The sequence below is a fragment of the Phyllobates terribilis genome, unplaced genomic scaffold, assembly GCF_046119375.1.
Source record: "Phyllobates terribilis strain yellow unplaced genomic scaffold, ASM4611937v1 Scaffold_644__1_contigs__length_891845, whole genome shotgun sequence".
NCBI lineage: Eukaryota > Metazoa > Chordata > Amphibia > Anura > Dendrobatidae > Phyllobates > Phyllobates terribilis.
The window spans coordinates 426,658-446,379 of record NW_027363404.1 but is presented as its reverse complement, the minus strand read 5'-3'; the positions used below and the strand labels follow the sequence as shown (position 1 = coordinate 446,379).

The window sequence follows — 19,722 nt, the reverse complement described above, 5'->3', positions numbered from 1 at the left end:
CTGATCATATGATCATTTTTTTTTAACACTCAAAACCCCTATGGATATTTATGGTTACTAAAGGATTCCTTTCCCATTCTTTTGACAGCTCTTCTTTAGGTGTGGACACAGACCGGCATCCGGCATAAAGACATCTGGAGACTTTTCCTTTTTCTGTGATATTGGATAATCTTGTTCATTTCTAATGCTTTAAATCTTTCAAATTCTTTCCGAAAATTGTATCATAAAGGGACTTTCTCAGGTCAGTTTTGCTTGTGGTTGTGTTACCATTATTTGTGCCAAATGTATCAAAGTGTTGTTTGATAAATGTTTATGTAGCACTTCTATCTATCTTTATTTATTTATTTTACTCACTTATATAGCGCCATTAATGTCTGTAAAGCACTGAGGAATTATCATCACTGTCCCCATCGGGGCTCACAATCTACATTCCCTATCAGTATGTCTTTAGAGTGTGGGAGAAAAACGGAGAACCCAGAGGAAACCCACACAAACACGGGGAGAACATACAAACTCCTTGCAGATGTTGTTCTTGGTGGGATTTGAACCCAGTTAGCAACAATGCTAACCACTGAGCCACCGTGTATCTTTATCCACTTTTAACGTCACCCGTCGTTCTTAGACCTATGTAGCTTACCAAGCCCAATTTCTAAAAGTTGCAAGAGTGGTGTAAAATAGGAAGCTGCACATTTTTTTGCGCAAAAATGATGCGTCACAAAATAGTTTTGTTTTTGTTTTTTTAACACCAAAAATTGATGTAAGTTCCTTGCTACATTGCCCCTTTTCCAGCCAAATTTTGTAGAAAAAAAATAAAAGACAAGGTACAGACAGCGGAGTTAAATTTGCCTACAGGAATGATATTGATCTGGAGCGCATCGTACCCAGATACAGTTGTGGCACCCCAGAGGGTCTGGTTGCCACAGTGGTGTTGCTTCCCTTAAAAGAGGTAATACCATGTCTGGAGGCAAGTGGGGGTTTCCTGGTCAGGAACACTATACATGCAACACTTTCCTGGCTCCAGGCCAGCAAGGGGAGCTCCTCCCCTTGGCAACTGGATCTGGAGGCGGGGTTAGTAGAGTTCAGTGTGAGGAGTCGAGTTTAGGACACTGAAGAGAGAGGAGCTAGGGACTGGAGCTGGAGATAGCTCGTCCTAGCTGGACTACACAAGGAACCAGACACCAGAGTCCGCGGCTGTGGGACCCTTCAGGCCCAGCAGCAGATACCGCGGGGCAGGAGATTGCAGGTCTCCTGGCCCCATCAGACGCCCAGAGGCTCAGCAGCACCGAGGGACCAGCACCGCCACGGAGGAGCGAGGCATCCACAAGGCCTGAGCTGCCAGCCATACGGGTGAGCACAGCACGTTACACTCAGGGACGTGGGCTACAACACAGCTTCAAGCAGAATAGCCAAAAGAGTATAGTGAGAACGGCAGGCCTACAACTCCACCTGGCCAAGGGGACTCTATGCTTGCTCCCAGACCGACCGGACCCTTATTACTAGCCAGTACTCCCGTTGGGGCCTGTATAATTGCCACGAGTAAAGACCCTGGGACTGCACTATCTGACTCCGTGTCATTACTGACTACCTGCACCATAGCTACCTTCATCTACACTCGCTGCCCTGGAGCTACACTCTTCCTGTGGGGAGTTACACTACCTTAGCTGCTATACCACCAGCTTCAGAGGAGTGTTCCGCAGCGGCAGTTCCTATTGACCGCATTCCACAGGTGGCGTAGTCGAACATTAAACACCTTTACACATAGACTACCCTTGGTTTGACCGCCCTGGGTCACGGACCGGGTCGTCGCCACGGTGACTACAACCCTCAGCGTCTACAGACCCGGATCCGGGTACCCCATGGCCCAGGGGGCGAGTCAACTTTGGCGCAGTCGGCAGGATTACGTGCCCGTTACCATCGGGTACTGTGCCCCTTCACGTACTGTGTTGCATACCGTGGTGAAGTTTTCCCGCCAATTACCGCTGTTTCCCGCCATTGGCCGCCATTTCCGGATCGCCACGCGGGAAGAAGAGGGGCATAACCGCTGGAAGCGCGCGAAGCCCAAGCCACGCCTCACGCACTGACGCAGCGCCAGGTCCTGGAAGGAGCCCCAGCGAGCACTGACGTCAGAATCAAGCGACGCCAGGTCCTCAAAGGAGACCATCGCCTGCGGAACTGCGGCCTACGGAAGCAAAGTGAAAGAAGGTAGGCCATGGTTCACTAGGGAGGAGGAAGACGCCCAATATGGAGGGAACTTCAGCCGCAGGCGCGGCCGCTGCCGCGGTAATGCCAATCTCTATGCCGGTGGCGGCGTGGTTGCCCCAGTGCTCAGGAGAGTCACACACCTTGAGTGACTTTAAAGATAGACTGAGCAGCTTATTTAAAGTGTATCCCCTGTCCGAGGAGCAGAAAGTGAGCATCCTCATAGGTCAGTTAATTGGCGCAGCCCAGAGAGAAGTGAAGTCCTGGTCAGCCAGAGACAAAGGGACTGTGAAAGAGATACTGGCCCGCCTAAAGGACACTTTTGACACCCGTACTACAGAAGAGATAAAAATGAAGTTTTATGGGTGCAAACAACGGGCGCAGGACAGTGTACGGGACTATGCTTTAAACCTACAGGAGGCGCTGAGGGCCATCAAACAGGTAGACCCCGGCAGTGTGCGAGATGAGAACAGACTGTTAACTGAGCAGTTTATTGAGGGTCTACTGTTCAGTGCCCACCGAACCCAGCTACGCATAATGGCTCTGCAAAATCCTGATCTGGACTTTGCACAATTTAAAGACAGAGCCATCCGGGTGCTGCGAGAGTCAACACCAGGTGGCGCTACATCTCACCGGCACCCAGCAATCACCTACCACCAGGAGGTGGTACCCTTTTCCCCAGAGCCTGTAGGAGCTGATGCACAGACTCTGGACAATGCCCCGTCTACAGACCTGCACCTTCAGGTCCAAGAACTGACTAAAAGTGTAGCTGCGCTAACAAAAACTGTGCAGTCCTTGCAGGTGTCCCCCAAAGAGAAGATCCAGCTGGCTTCCAGTCTGGAGGACGTCCCGTGGCGGGAACAGAGGAGGATTCCACCAACCAGAGGGAGGAACAGTGACCGCTATGACCAGGACGGACAACCCATCTGCCGCCGCTGTCACCAGCCAGGACATTATGCAAGGTACTGTCATTTAAACGAGCAAAACCTGGGGCAGAGGGCCAACCCCCAGGCGTAAGACCACCAGGCCCACACAGCTGGCGAGACAAGTATGTGGGGGGACGACCGGTCCTACCTGTCGTGCTCGATGGCATTCCAATGAGCGCGTTGCTGGACACTGGATCCCAGGTGACCACTATCACCTACATTCTTTACAAATGATACTGGACTGATTCGGACATTACCCGCCATCCAGATGAACGGTTAAGCATCTATGCCAGCAATGGTCAGCCCGTACCTCAAGTGGGGTTTAAAGAAGTGACCATAAAGGTTGGCAAAGTGGAATTGCCGGCGCAAGGAATGATAATTGTTGACATTGATCGCCGAGAAAGTCATCCCATGATAACCTTAGGCACTAATGTCATTGAAAATTGTCTTTCAGAAATTATTGTCTTGTTACAGAAGGTTGCGGAAACCTCCAGTTCCAGTCAGCAGCGGGTTCTGCAGAGAGAGATCAGAGCCCTGATGAGACGACAACAGGTAGAACTGTCTGGTGGTGAAATTGGCAGTGTCAGGATGAGTGACCCATTCCCTATTGCCATGCCCCCAAGAAGTGAAATGCTGATATGGTGCCGGGCAGCAATCGGTCTCCGGTGTAGAGATTACCAGGCCCTGGTAGAGCCCATCTACTCCAACAGTAGGCCCACCATTTTGACAGCCAGGGGGGTGGTTGATGTTCGCCATGGGAGGGTGCCCGTCCACATCCTGAATATTGGGGAAAAAGAAGTCCATTTGCCCCGGTATGCTACCCTGGCCAAACTATTCACTGTCAGCCACAATTCTATAAAGACAGTGGAACCCTTGCCTCCATCCAAACAGGCGGAGGATAATGGCTCCAAGGGACAGATGGAGAACTGGTGTCAGAAGCTGCATGTGGGCACTGACTCAACCCCTCAACACCAAAAACATGGAGTATACCGGGTGGTGCAGGAGTATGAAAGGGTCTTCAGCAAACACCCGCTCGACTTCGGGCAGGTGAAAGGGGTTCAACACCATATCCCCACGGAAAACCACCCACCCATTAAAGAGGGGTACCGGCCTGTACCCCCTGCACACTACCAAAATACCAAAGGGATGTTACGAGAGATGAAAGAGGCTGGGGTGACAAGAGACAGTTGTAGCCCCTGGGCAGCTCCATTAGTTCTTGTAAAGAAAAAGTATGGCACAATGAGAATGTGTGTAGACTACAGGCAAATTAACCGCATCACACACAAAGATGAATACCCATTACCCAGGATTGAGGAGTCACTAGCTGCATTAAGATCTGCTAATTATTTCTCTACTTTGGATCTCACTAGTGGGTATTGGCAGGTTCCTGTGGCAGAAGCGGATAAAGAAAAGACCGCATTCACAACCCCGATGGGCCTCAGCGAGTTCAACTGCATACCATTCGGGCTCTGCAACGCCCCAGGAACCTTCCAGCGGTTGATGGAGTGCTGTCTAGGACATAAGAACTTCGAGATAGTCCTGCTTTACCTGGATGACGTCATCGTATACTCCAAGTCCTATGAAGATCACCTGAAGCACCTGGCAGAGGTGTTTGAAGCCCTAGCTGGTTTTGGCCTAAAGGTGAAGCCGTCAAAGTGCCACCTGTTGAAGCCCAAGGTGCAGTACCTAGGTCATGTGGTAAGCGCTGAAGGTGTAGCACCAGACCCTGACAAGGTCACAGTAATCAAGGACTGGCCAAGACCCTCCACTATCAAGGAAGTGCAGCAGTTCCTCGGGTTGGTGGGCTACTACCGAAGATTTATCCAAGGCTTCACCAAGATGGCGGCACCCATGCAGGACCTCCTAGTAGGCCAGTCCAGGAAGGCCAAAAACCCGAAGCCTCCATTCAAATGGGATAAGCTGGAAGACGAATCCTTCAGCAGGCTGAAAATGTCTCTCACGGGAGACGAGATACTGGCCTACCCTGACTATGGCCAACCCTTCATACTCCATAAAGACGCAAGTAATGTGGGGCTAGGAGCGGTGCTGTCCCAGATACAGCAAGGCAGAGAAAGAGTGATTGCCTATGCTAGCAGGAAGCTCCGCCCCACAGAAAGGAACCCCGAAAACTACAGCTCCTTCAAGTTGGAGTTCCTCGCCGTAGTTTGGGCTGTGACAGAGCGCTTCAAGCATTATCTCGCCTCCTCCAAATTCACCGTCTTCACGGATAATAACCCGCTGACGCACCTGGACACTGCAAAACTTGGTGCGCTGGAACAAAGATGGATGGCCCGACTGTCTAATTATGAGTTCACCATCAAGTACCGGGCTGGGCGCAAGAATGCAAATGCTGATGCGCTGTCCAGGATGCCTAACTTGCCAGATGGGGGAGAAGACCCGGAGGAGCTGGAAGAGATAGAGATCCCCGCTTTCCACCGCCATGGGATAACTCAGCGCTCACATTGTGTGAAGAACAGGTGCTCTGCCAACAGGGAGGCCACATTTAATGCATTGCCCCACCATGGATGGGCAGAAACACAAGATAGTGACCCAGCTGTCCGCCTAGTCAAGGAGTTGCTGACACGAGCTGACTCGTACCCTGATCCAGATGCTCCAGAGGAGACCAAACAGCTGTGGAAGGAGAAGGGCAAGCTCTTCATCTATGAAGGGAAGCTGTGTCGAAGAGCCATCAACTCCCGGACACATGAATTGGTCTGGCAGGTGGTAGTCCCGAGGTGGGATGCGTCAATGGTCTTCGAAGCGTACCACGATAGAGCAGGACACTTCGGATGGAAGAAGCTGGAAGTCCTGCTACGTGAACGGTTCTATTGGGCTGGCATGAGGAAAGCAATCGAGAGGTGGTGTCGAGAATGCGGACCATGCAACCTGAGAAGAATAGACCGTGACAGCCAGAGGGCTCCTCTGCAGCCCATCATCACCAAACAGCCACTTGAACTGGTAGCCTTGGACCACGTGAAGCTAGCCCCAAGCAGGTCAGGCTATGTCTACGCTCTCACCATCGTAGACCACTACTCCCGGTTCCTGATAGTAGTGCCAGTAAAGGACCAGACGGCTCAGACAGCAGCCAGAGCTTTCCAGCAGCACTTCTGCCGCCTGCATGGTTACCCAGAACGTGTGCTAACTGACCAAGGTCCAGCCTTCGAAGCGGAGGTGTTCCAGGAATTCTGCAACCTGTACGGCTGCAAGAAAATCAGGACAACGCCTTATCACCCCCAGACCAACGGGTTGTGTGAGAAGATGAACCAGGTGGTGATAGACCTGTTGAAGACGTTGCCCCTGGAAGAACGCAGCCTGTGGCCAGAAAAGCTACCGGATCTGGTGGACCTATACAACCATATCCCAGTGAACTCTACCAACTGCACGCCTGCTTACCTGATGAGAGCAAGACCTGGTAAGCTGCCCATCGACCTGGACATGGGAGTCCTAACAACAGAGACGGCCTCACCAGATGCAGACTGGGACACTGAGCGGCAGCTACAGTTCCGCAAAGTGCAGGAGAGTGTTGAAAGAAGTCTGTCCCAAGCAAGACAAAGGCAAGAGAAGACTTACAATCAACACGCACCTGCTGTTCCATTGTCACCTGGAGAGCTAGTCCTTAAGAGAAAGAGACAACTCCACAAATTGGATGACCAGTGGGAGATAGAGCCGTACACCATCCTACCCTCGAGTCATGATAACACCAAAGTGTGTCTCATTAGTAAGGATGGAGGAGAAACATTAGCAACAGTTGCAAGAGATCACTTGAAGAAATGTCCCGAGCAATTACAACACCCTAAAGAAGACCAAGATAGCCCTCAACCCACAGAGGAAGTGGAAGAAATGGTCAAAATGGTACTCGGAGAATTTCCCCGGTCGTGGACCCAAGTGAACAATGCAATTGTTGTGCCAGTCCTCACCTTTCTCCAACCAGCCCCTCAGGAAGCTGCAGAAGTCCCAGAAGAGTTGTAAGAACAATTGGCCCGGGAGGCAGAAGTTTCATCAACAGCAGACCAGGAGAATCAACCCTCTGCTAGTAGCGAACCTGTCTTACCCACGGTAACCCAGAGAATCCGTAGGAAGTTGCCCAACCTACCAGTGTCACCTCAAAATGCAGTTCACACTGAACCCACCACACCAGGGGTAGACACAAGGGACCAGGATAGAACACTGACAGATAGTGTACTCCGTAGATCTACCAGAGATACAAAAGGTCAGCCCCCTGCCCGTTGGAGAATTTAAAATTGCAGAAATTTAAAGTATAGAAAATTTGATATGTTTTATATGGGTGCATTTAACCTGTTTTTTTTCCGGTTACCCAAAAAAGGGCCCAAAAGACTTTTAGGTTATGGACAGTGAATAACCAAAAACTTTGCCTGTGAATAGTTGCACCTATAAAAGTGCCCCTTTGTGCCAGACCACAGAACAAAAACCTGTGGAGGTGGCTGAAGACGTGGTCCAACATCCGGATCATCAATGCCCTGCAGCCACCCCAGGGCCTCCGTGGAGGGTTTGAGACGGGTCCCTCAAGAAGTACACCTTGTTTCAGTGGAATGGACACCTGGTTGCAGACTATACTGTGACCTGTAAAAGACTGTAATCCTTGTAAATATTCTAATGTACCTTGTTATTTTTATTGTTACCTGTTGTATTCCTTGTAAAATATGCTCAGTCCCGGAGTACTGAGATTAACTAGGGGGGAGTGTGGCACCCCAGAGGGTCTGGTTACCACAGTGGTGTTGCTTCCCTTAAAAGAGGTAATACCATGTCTGGAGGCAAGTGGGGGTTTCCTGGTCAGGAACACTATACATGCAACACTTTCCTGGCTCCAGGCCAGCAAGGGGAGCTCCTCCCCTTGGCAACTGGATCTGGAGGCGGGGTTAGTAGAGTTCAGTGTGAGGAGTCGAGTTTAGGACACTGAAGAGAGAGGAGCTAGGGACTGGAGCTGGAGATAGCTCGTCCTAGCTGGACTACACAAGGAACCAGACACCGGAGTCCGAGGCTGTGGGACCCTTCAGGCCCAGCAGCAGATACCGCAGGGCAGGAGATTGCAGGTCTCCTGGCCCCATCAGACGCCCGGAGGCTCAGCAGCACCGAGGGACCAGCACCGCCACGGAGGAGCGAGGCATCTGACGCGCCCCCTGGGCCAGTGCTGTTCAGGGGATACCCGGAGCCAGATCGCTGGGAGTTGTAGTCCTCCGTGGCGGTGACCCGGTCCGTGCCCAGGGCGGTCAAACCAGTGGCAGTCTGAGTAATGTGACAAATGTCCGACTACGCCACCCGTGGATTGCGGTCAGTGGGGACCGCCGCTGCGCTGCAGACCGCTGAGGCTGATGTTGTATGCGCAGCCAAGTATGGGATAACTCCCCACGGGAGAAGTATTGCCTCAGGGCAGCTAGTGTGGATGATGGGAGTGATGGTGTGAGCGTCCCAGTGCTGATGGTGCTGGTGCGGCGATGAAACACAGAGACGTGTGGTGCAGTTCAGGGTCTTTACTGAAGGTATAAGGCAGACCCTCCCGGGAGTACTGGTTAGCAGTAGGGGCCTGGTCAGTCTGAGAGCTAGCAGGATCTCCCCCTGGCCAGGTGGAGTTGTAGTCCTCCCCGTCTCTCTGCACTCTTTCCTGGCTACCTTGCTGTGTGCGGGTAGAAGTAGCCCACGTCCCTGAGTATACCGTGTGGTGCTCACCCGTATGGCCGGTGACTTGGGGCCTTCCGTTAGCCTCCGCTTCACGATGGCAGTGCTGGTCCCTTGCTTGTGACCGTGCCTCCGGGCTTCTATGGCCAGAGGACATGGAATCCCCTGCCGGTTGGATTCTGCTGCTGGACCTGGATGTCCCCACAGCCTCGGACTCCGTGTCCGGGTTTAGTGTCTTCAGCCAAGGCGAGCTATCTAGCTTCCAGCCTCTGGCACTCGCTCCTGCTCCTACAGAGCTCCTGTTGTAACTCTCCCTTTCCAGACTCTGACTCTCAGACTCTGTCTGACCTAATCCCGCCCCAGACCCAGTTTATAAGGGCAGATTCCTCCCCTCCCAGGTCTGGGCGGGCAGTGTTGCATGCTTAGGGCTCCTGACCAGAGAAACCTCCCACTTGCTCTCAGACATAATATTTCTATTACTGTGGCAACCAGACCCCTGGGGTGCCACACATCCACAAGGCCCGAGTTGCTAGCCATATGGGTGAGCACAGCACGTTACACTCAGGGACGTGGGCTACAACACAGCTTCAAGCAGAATAGCCAAAAGAGTATAGTGAGAACGGCAGGCCTACAACTCCACCTGCCCAGGGGGACTCTATGCTTGCTCCCAGACCGACCGGACCCTTATTACTAGCCAGTACTCCCGTTGGGGCCTGTATAATTGCCACGAGTAAAGACCCTGGGACTGCACTATCTGACTCCGTGTCATTACTGACTACCTGCACCATAACCACCATCATCTACACTCGCTGCCCTGGAGATACACTCTTCCTGTGGGGAGTTACACTACCTTAGCTGCTATACCACCAGCTTCAGAGGACTGTTCCGCAGCGGCGGTTCCTATTGACCGCATTCCACAAGTGGCGTAGTCGGACATTAAACACCTTTACACATAGACTACCTTTGATTTGACCGCCCTGGGTCATGGACCGGGTCGCCGCCACGGTGACTACAACCCCCAGCGTCTACAGGCCCGGATCCGGGTACACCGCGGCCCAGGGGGCGCGTCACAGTCACTAGCGGGAATGTCAAACATCTTCTCAATTTGTTTCTCCACCCTCTCCGGATCTGCATTCTTCAAGTCTATCTGAAAGCAAAAGTATAAATACTAATTATTTATCAAAGGTAGACAACATCTAGAAACCATATAATAAAACTGGCATAAAATATAGTGCTGAACAAGAGTTTAGGGAGAGATGTACAACTGGCACTGGCCTTTAAAAGGGGTTGTATAATCGTACAAAACTAGCAAAAATGTAAAGTGCCTGTAACACAAGGAACTTGCAATTTACCTCTTAGTAAAAATCCTATTCTTTCTCAAGAACAGAGGAATTTTAATTTCATAATTTTTTTTAATCAAATAATTTTTATTGAAAAACTCCAAATACAAATTTTCCATCTTTCAAATAACATACATGGCATAGTAATTCCATAGTATAAAACATGAACAAAGTATCTGAACTTCAATTCCCATAACCCACCCTAAACCCAAATCCCAACACTTCAGAGAGAACCATTTTCAGAGCAGTTCTAGAATAACGGACTATAGCATTTGTAGAAGGGGGAAGGAGATAAAAAAAGTGACTAACAAAGGGATAGTAGCGTTTTAATTTTATCATTTACTGCTTGATGCCTGAGCCGGGGAGTGCACGCTTGAAAACTGTTGCAGGCTGCTGTAATCACAGGACACAAGCAAACAGCATGGCATTTCCTATCAGCACGGAGGAAGTAAGGGGCAACAGTAATGAAAGTCTCCTTCTACTCCATGCCCCCTGAGGAAGTGTTGACGAAACGCGCGTTGGGGTTGAGGGACGCGTGCATGCCCTACACAGAGCTCCTTCACAACTTCAGGTAATTAATAGCAGCACGCATACACTGCAATTTACTTATTATGGATACTGGTAGATCTTGATTACTTAATCTTGGAGTGCTGTATATTATTAGAGCCTTATTAATTTTGAGAATTGCTCCATAATTTATATTAGCAGCACTCATACACTGCACTTTATTATTCATGGATACTGGTAGATCTTGATAGGTTACTTTATCCTGGTGTGCTGCATATTATTAGAGCCTTTTTAATTCTTAGAATTGCTTTCCATTTTATACTAGCAGCACACACACATGGCACTTTACTTTATCCAAGACACAGATCCTGTTATGAGTTTGATAATTATTTCTTTACCTTATATGTGATTTTGTTTTCTTTTTTATGTACTAATTATTGGATTATTGTATTATGGATTTCTGGTTGAGACCATTTTTTACAATATTGAACTTCTCCAAATTAGACATAATTTGATTTTCTGAGTATACAGTGGCTATTGGGCAGTGCTATCCGCTATCCCTCACTTTTGAGGTACTGCATATATATATTTTTTAAACGTTGTTTACAAATGAATTTTCTGTATTAATAAATATTTATTTTAATGATAATGGTTGTGGTCTTGGTTTGATTGCCCCCCTTATGATTAGGAGAGGGGTGTCATTCTTTTGATTTATAGATTATTTATGACCATATTGATTTTGGACCTATTGATTTATTATCTGTAGAGTATTAGATGTGATTTAACCCCTTAGCGAAGGTGCTATCACTATATGAAGTGGGCTCACATGCTACATTACATAGCGGGCACCTGAGTAAAGGCCGGTTTCACACATCAGTGTATTTTATTTTTTTTTCTATTGTGAAAATCCTAAGTGATCAAGAGATTGCCGATTTCAAGATCCTGGACTAGTAAAACATGCAATAAGAAAACACTTTTAAATATATGTATATGCACTGCTCAAAAAATAAAGGAAAACTTAAACAACACAATGTAACTCCAAGTCAATCATACTTCTGTGAAATCTACCTGTCCAGTTATGAAGCAACACTGATTGTTAATCAATTTCTCCTGCTGTTGTACAAATGGAACAGACAACAAGTAGAAATGATAGGCAATTAGCAGGACAATCCCTTTAAAGGAGTGGTTCTGCAGGTGGTGACCACAGACCGTTTCTGTGTCTGTCAGCACCGTGTCCAGAGCACGGAGCAGACCCCAGGAGATGTGGAGGGGGCCGTAGGAGGGCAACAACCCAGCAGCAGAAACTTTGTGCAAGAAGTAGCTGTGCCAGAGCCCTGCAAAATGACCTAGAGAAGGCCACTAACATCCATGAGTCTGCTCAAACTGTCAGGAACAGACTCCATGAGGGTTGTATGAGGGCCCGACATCCACAAATGGGTGCTTACAGCCCAATACTGTGCAGGGTGATTGGCATTTGCCAGAAAACACCAAGATTGGCAGATTCAGCATTGGCGCCCTGTGCTCTTAACGGATGAGAGCAGGTTCACACTGAGCACGTGAGACAGTCTGGAGATGCCGTGGAGAACATTCCTCTGCCTGCAACATCCTTCAGCATGACTGGTTTGGCGGTGGGTGAGTAATGGTGTGGGGTGGCATTTCTTTGGAGGGCCGCACAGCCCTACATGTGCTAGCCAGAGGTAGTCTGACTGCGATTAGGTACTGGGATGAGATCCTCAGACCCATTGTGAGACAATATGCAGGTGTAGTGGGCCCTGAGTTCCTTCTGATGCAGAACAATGCCAGACCTCATGTGACTGGAGTGTCAGCGGTTCCTGCATGATGAAGGCATTTATGCTTTGGACTGGCCTGGCTGTTCCCCAGACCTGAATCCAATCGAGATCATCTGGGGACATCATGTCTCGTTCCATCCACCAACGCCATGTTGCACCACAGGAGTTGACTGATGCTTTAATCCAGGTCTGGGAGGAGATAGCTCAGGAGAACATCTGCCGTCTCATCAGGAGCATGCCCAGGCATTGTAGGGAGGTCATACAGGCACGTGGAGGCCACACACAATACTGAGCAGCATTTCCTTGTCTTGAGACATTTCCACTGAAGTGGGATCAGCCTGTAATTTGATTTTGCACTTTGATTTTGAGTATCATTCCAAATCCAGACCTCTATGGGATATTAATTTTGATCTACATTGAGCATTTTTATTTTTATTATTCACAACGCATTCCACTATGTAATGAATAAAGATTTGCAACTGGAATATTTCATTCAGTGATATCTATGATGTGGTATTTTAGTGTTCCCTTTATTTTTTTGAGCAGTGTATGTTAGTTTTGAAATCACCTGCCCCCCTAACCTCTCTTCCCCAAGTGTAACTGGTAGAAGTGCACAAAGCAAAACTTATATATATTTATTGTGTGGACGAGTAACCATGCGGCATTACCAAATATCTATCCCATACCCAAATAAACAACTAAATGAAAAAACAAAGCCCCAGAATTTGCATTTTTCAGATCGTTGCACTCCCCCCTCCACACCACACTAAAAATGATCAAAATGTCATATATCAATAAAAAATGTGCACAGGTGCGAACACACTACTCCATTGACAGGAAAATTTAAGTTATGGACCTCAATAAATGGTGACACCATTTTTTTTTTTGTTGTTTTTAATATAAACTATTATCTTTTTCCAGCCACTCCAGGCTGGGGAGAATTTGACTCTGCATTCTCTTTCAATGAGATTAGCACTCATGGGGGTCAGGAATTTTATTGGACTCTATACAGGTTGTACACCTTTAGCTCTGAAAAGCTTTAGGATCATCTACAAATGTATGTGTATAACGGTATAAAAATAAATAGAATAGAGCTGATTATATTGGTTACAATAACATGAAACCCTAGCAGAAACCTTCAGGATAATTGAGCAGATGAAGTCACATTTTACTCTTTGGCCTCCTCTCCAGTGGTGGCGGGGTCCGTCTTTATTTAGGTGGACACAGAAGCGTTGTAGACCGTACTTTAGATGAAGACCTTGATGTAGTGCTCATCATAGAGCACTGTATAAGTGAACGTTGCCTACGTGATATTTGATAGAATCTGTTATTGCTTTAACCGGTAATTCAGCAGTTTGAGACTCCAGACCCTTGTGCTCACACTGTATGTATTGCAAAGGGAATAAGTTTCACTGCCTAAAAGTGCAGCTTATGATGCCAATGCTGAATCATCACTTTAAATGTTTTTGGGTGGAAATGCTAATGTTTAGTTATTTTCTTAATCTTAGTGAAGTGAAGAGATAAAAGAGTGTTCCCTCTCCAGATGCTATAGTTTTGTCTGATAATGAACCCTCAAGTCCACGGATGAATGGCTTAACAAAGGCACAGGAGCTCAATTCTGAAACTTTTTTGGTAAGAACATTTTATATTCTCCAGTTTCCACTACTCTTGCTTTTATGTAATTATTTTGATATGGGATCATAGTTTTTAATTCACTGTAGCTTAAAGAGGACCTGTCACCAAAGTTTCCAATTTTTGCTCTGATTTGATTCCGGGTTCATTGCATTTTTATTTTAAAAAGCGCTATGTGGTTCCAGAGAGATGCTGCTTATTATTTAGTACTGATTTTATCATCTTTACAAGGGGGGCGCTGCTGAGTGAATTATGCAAAGCAAGCTAAAGCAAGTCCCTGAAAATCGTGTGGGAAACACTCCTTGTAAAGACCGTAAATAAAATAAAAGCCTATTTCTTTGCAACCGTACTACGGATTAAAAACAAAACCCTGAATACTTCAGGGGAGCAGTGGGAATAAAATTAGAGCAAAAACTGTTTACTTTTCACCTAATGACAGGAAATCTTCAACATTATAGATAAAAATACAAGTGGATTTAAAGGGAGCTTGTTTAACTAATATAACAAAATGTATTTACCTACAGCCATAGTGATAATCTACAGGTATTGGTTTTGTTTTTTTTAATACCTGTAGCAGTGTAATTGCAAGTGCTGTTGCAGGGAGAAAATGAAATATCTATTCTCCTTGAAACAGCTCACTTCCTATCATAAGGGCTGTAAAGTCAGTGCTCAGTACACAGTGATCACACTGTAATCACTCCCCCATACCCCTTGACTGATCTACTGTTCTGTAGCGTGTGAGCAGGAGCAGTGACTACAGTGCGCTCACTAACTGTTCACATTCCAGCGCCGCCTCGAAGGCTGGAAGCAAGCGGCTGCAGAGAGAACATAACTTAATTTTCTCTCTGAAGTTGCACTTCCAGTTAAAAAGGTATATATTTAAAGGGAATCTGTCAGCAGGTTTTCTTATGTAATTTGAGAGCAACATGACGTAGGGGCTAAGACCCGGATTCCACAATGTCACTTGTGTGGTGTGTTAATAAAATCAGGAAAGTATCACTATAGGACTGCTGCCTCATGCCTCCTAGTCAATTGCTCTGTGTAACCCTGCCCCCACTACTGACTGACAGTTTGCTGCCAATCAGTGGTGTGGACAGGGTTTTACAGAGCTTAGCATTTTGAGCAATGCTAAATCTGCAGCAGAGAAAACTGATTTTTATAAAACCAGCAGCCCTGTAAGTGACACATTGCTGGAATCTGGGTCTATGTTCCTATACCATTCTGCTATCAGATTATATAGCAATAACCTGTTGATAGATTCCTTTTTAACACCGTATTTACCATCTGTTTTCCCTATATGGCAGGTAAACAATGTGTTTCTTGCTGACAGGTTCCCTTTTAGGTTAAGTTCACACCATGCATTTTTGATGCTTAATAGGTCTGCCAGATATAGCAATGTGAATCTGGATGTGCTGTGCACATGATGCGGAAATTTCCTCTACGGATTCACATTGCAGTAAAAACCTCAGCATGATCGTTGTTTGGGTGTTTCCGTCGCGAATTCGCGCCCATTGACTTGCATTGAATTGCAGCAAACCCGCAGGTATAATATCTATACATGCGAATATGCTGCGTTTCAATGTAAGTCAATGGGCGCAAATTCGCGCTGGAAATGCGCTACGGGTGGTACCCGGGTCGGGAGAGGAGGACTACAACTCCTCTCATCCGATCGCCGCTCTCGCTGATAACGAGAGCGGAGTGGATGGGAGGAACAGTGGTCTGCTTCCCCAGCCCACGTGCCCACTGTAAAAAATCAAAGAAAAAATAAATAAACCTCTATACTCCCCTGTACAGCGACACCAATTCTGGGACTACTGAGGGGTGATATTAATAGCCACGAAGGGGGCTAGTATCCATGGCCCCTTCTCTGGCTATTAATATCAGCCCGCAGCTGTCTAGTTTAGCCTTTGCTGGTTAGATTTTATAGGGGGACCCCACGTCAATTTTTTTCTGGGGTCCCCCTGTAATTTAGTCAGTAAAGGCTAAACAAACAGCTGCGGGCTGATATTAATAGCCAGTAAACATTGTTGGCTAATGGCCCCTTCCCTGGCTACTAATATCAGTCCCCAGCAGTCGGCTTACCCTCTGCTGGTTATAAAATTGACGTGAGAGCACACGCCTTTTTTTTTTTTTATTTTTTTATTTTGGCTCTGTGCCCACGATCCAGATGTAGCAGCGCTTTGGACTCATATTTTTTTGCTGCATCCAAAACTTTGCATTCTATTGAACGCAGGTAAATCCACATGTGTTCACTGAACAATGCGGATTTACCGCATTCTATACTTTCTAGTTGTCAAATTTCTGTTTCGGAGACTAGCGACTCCACAAGAGAATTTGACATGCTGCGGTCCAGAAAGACGTGCTGCATGTCAGTGTCCACGGGTAATCCACAGCCTCAGATGCATTCATAGTGGACATGGGATTTCTAGAGATTCCATCCACTATACTGTAACATCTGGACACTGCGGGTTTGACGCCGTATAACCACGCAGCGTCAAACCTGCAGTGGCTCCTGACCGTTGCCACGTACCCAAACTCGCCCACAGCACATCAATTTCTGTAGCCGACACGCTAGTCTCCGCTGCAGATTTTGACTGATTGAAGTGTCATATGCGGTGGATTCACATTTACCAACAACAAAAATAAGCTGTGTCCAAAGTGCTATTTGTTGCTCTTCATGGGGAAGTAGTGACTAACGAACCAGCTGTGAGATGTTAATTATGGCCAGGGAAAATGTTTGCAAATGGTACCTTCCCAGGCTAAAAATACCAGCTCACAGCAGCCGCATAAATTACATGATTAGAAATGCTAATGTAGATTGGGTGAATGGGACTAGTTGACACCTTGCTCTTTTGTTTGGTTATGACAAGGTGTCAATCAGACCTTTTCATGACCAAACCTAATTAAAGAGTTTAAATACACAAGCAGACACAGAGTAAACACTTTATCTGAATTACAACAGACACATTCTTTAATCATTCAAATGAACCAATATTCTCACCACAGTTCTGATGGTAATCTAAGGTTTAAGCAATGTCCCACCATATAACTTTATTTAGCTCCAAAAAGCATTCATTGATGTACAAAAAACGCTTTAAAAAACGCATTCAAAAACGCACCAAAAACACCCAGCGTTTTTCCTGCCAAGGAGATGCAGAAATGCTCAAGAAATTTCTGCTTCAAATCCTGATCGTGCGCACATACCCTTAAATGGACTTCGTTTGAACAGTCATCCTGTGCTGACAAAGTCCCGCCACTAGGGGCATCATGACGAAGGCCAATCCTTTAAATGCACCTTCCCACCTGCTTGTTTTTCATCTATCTCCACCCTTCCTCTTCTTTGACAGCTCTGGCTTCATAGAACCAGAGAAGGACAGAAAGAGAGAAAATCCAAGCAGGTGGGAAAGTGTATTTAAATTATTGTCCCTACCGTGGAGCACAGAGTGCCTTTTACTTGGTTTAAACATTCATTTTATGGTAAAAGAGTACCTTTTAAAGGGAATCAGTTTGCAGGTTCTTGCTTTTTAATCTGAGAGCAGCATGATGGGAGCAGATACCCTGATTCTTGGATGTGTTGCTTATTAGGCTGTGCGCTAATAAGTTTCAATACAATCAGTGTTTTATCAGCAGGAGATTATCACTGCCGGACATAAACCAGTCCAGCTAATCTGTGTAAACACACCCTCACCACTGATTGGCCGTTTGTTGACAATGTATAGTGTATACAGGAAACTGCCAATCGGGGTTTGCAGGTGTTGTTTAGCTCAGCATTCTGAGCACTGCTACATGTAAAGCAGAGAAAAAAGGGATTCTATCAAAACTGCACCAAGCAATCCAGTAAATGACACACCTGGAATCAGGGTCTTTGTCTCTACATCATGCAGCTCTGATTACATAGCAAAAACCTGCTGACAGATTCTCTTTAAGTAAAAGTACTTGAGATGCTTGTAAATGGTTTGGGCCTTGTTTGTTGGTGGTGATTTCATGCAATTTATGCTACTTTTTTTTTTTGTTTTTTGTGGAGGGACCTGTCTACTCTCCTAACATATATTAATAAATAATTATACACCACATGATTCTGGCTCCTGTTTCTTTAAAGGGAACGTGACAGCTGATGCATTCTGTTCATGTATCGAGCAGCCTGTATCAGAGGCCGACTGTATTATTTCAGCCATATACAGTTGTGCTCAAAAGTTTACATACACCGGCAGAATTTTTGCTTTCTTGGCCTTGTTTCAGAGAATATGAATGATAACAAAAAAAAACTTTTCTCCACTCATGGTTATTGGTTGGGTGAAGCCATTTATTGTCAAACTACTGCGTTTTCTCTTAATGACAACCAAAAACATCCTAATGACCCTGATCAAAAGTTCACATACCCTGGTGATTTTGGCCTGATAACATGCACAGAATTTGACACACATGGGTTTGAATGGCTACTAAAGGTAACATCCTCACCTGTGACCTGTTTGCTTGTAATCAGTGTGTGTGCATAAAAGCTGAGTGAGTTTCTGGGATCCAGACAGACTCTTGCATCCTTAATCCAGCCACTGACGTTTCTGGATTTTGAGTCATGGGGAAAAGCAAAAGAATTGTCAACGGATCTATGGGAAAAGGTAGTTGAACTGTATAACACAGGAAATGGTACAAAAAAATATCCAAGGAATTGATAATGCCAGTCAGCAGCGTTCAAACTGTGATTAACAAATGGAAAATAAGGGGCTCTGTAAAAACCAAACCACGGACAGGTAGACCAACAAAAATTTCGGCCACAACTGCCTGGAAAATTTTTCGGGATGCAAAGAAAAACCCACAAATAACATCAGCTGAAATTCAGGAATCTCTGAAAACTCACGGTGTGGTGGTTTCAAGATGCACAATAAGGAGGCACTTGAAGAAGAATGGGCTGCATTACCAAAAGAAAGCCATTACTGCGCAAATGCCACAAAGTATCTCACCTACAATACGCCAAACAGCACAGAGACAAGCCTCAAAACTTCTGGAACAAGGTAATTTGGAGTGATGAGACCAAAACTGAACTTTTTGGCCACAACCATAAACGTTGTGTGGCACCCCAGGGGTCTGGTTTCCACAGTAACAGCAATGTTATGTCTGAGAGCAGGTGGGAGGTCTCTTGGTCAGGAATCCTATGTATGCCACACCTCCTGCCCAGTCCTGGGAGGGGAAGAACTTCCCCTATATAAACCTGGGCTGAGGCAGGGTTAGTGAGTAGAGAAGAAGTAGAGACAGAGAAGCAGATATAGGAAAAGAACATCAGGAGCTCTGTGGGAGCAGTGCTACAAGGAGTCAGGGGCTGGCAGCTGCAGAGCTCGCCCTGACTGAGAAGTTATCACCGGACCCGGAGTCCGAGGCTGTGGGGACTAACTCCTATCCAACAGCAGAAACCGACCGGCAGGGGATTGCAGGTCCTCTGGCCCAGAAACCCGAAGGCACGGTCACACGCGTGGGACCAGCACCGCCGTCGTGGAGCGGAAGCTACTAGAAGGCCCCGAGTCACCGGCCATACGGGTGAGCACCACACGGTACACTCAGGGACGTGGGCTACTTATACCCGCCTCTAGCAAGGTAGCCAGAAGAGTATCGTTAGTTTGGGAGGCCTACAACTCCGCCTGGCCAGGGGAGAACCCATCTGCTCAAGGACTGACCAGGCCCCAATCGCTAGCCAGTACTCCG

At 47.0% G+C, this 19,722-nt stretch overlaps 1 pseudogene; it reads right to left on the bottom strand.

Moving 5' to 3' along the window:
- The window catches only part of LOC141234832 (translation factor GUF1, mitochondrial-like), an 83,496-nt pseudogene that overhangs the window by 55,439 nt on the left and 8,335 nt on the right, over positions 1 to 19,722 (bottom strand).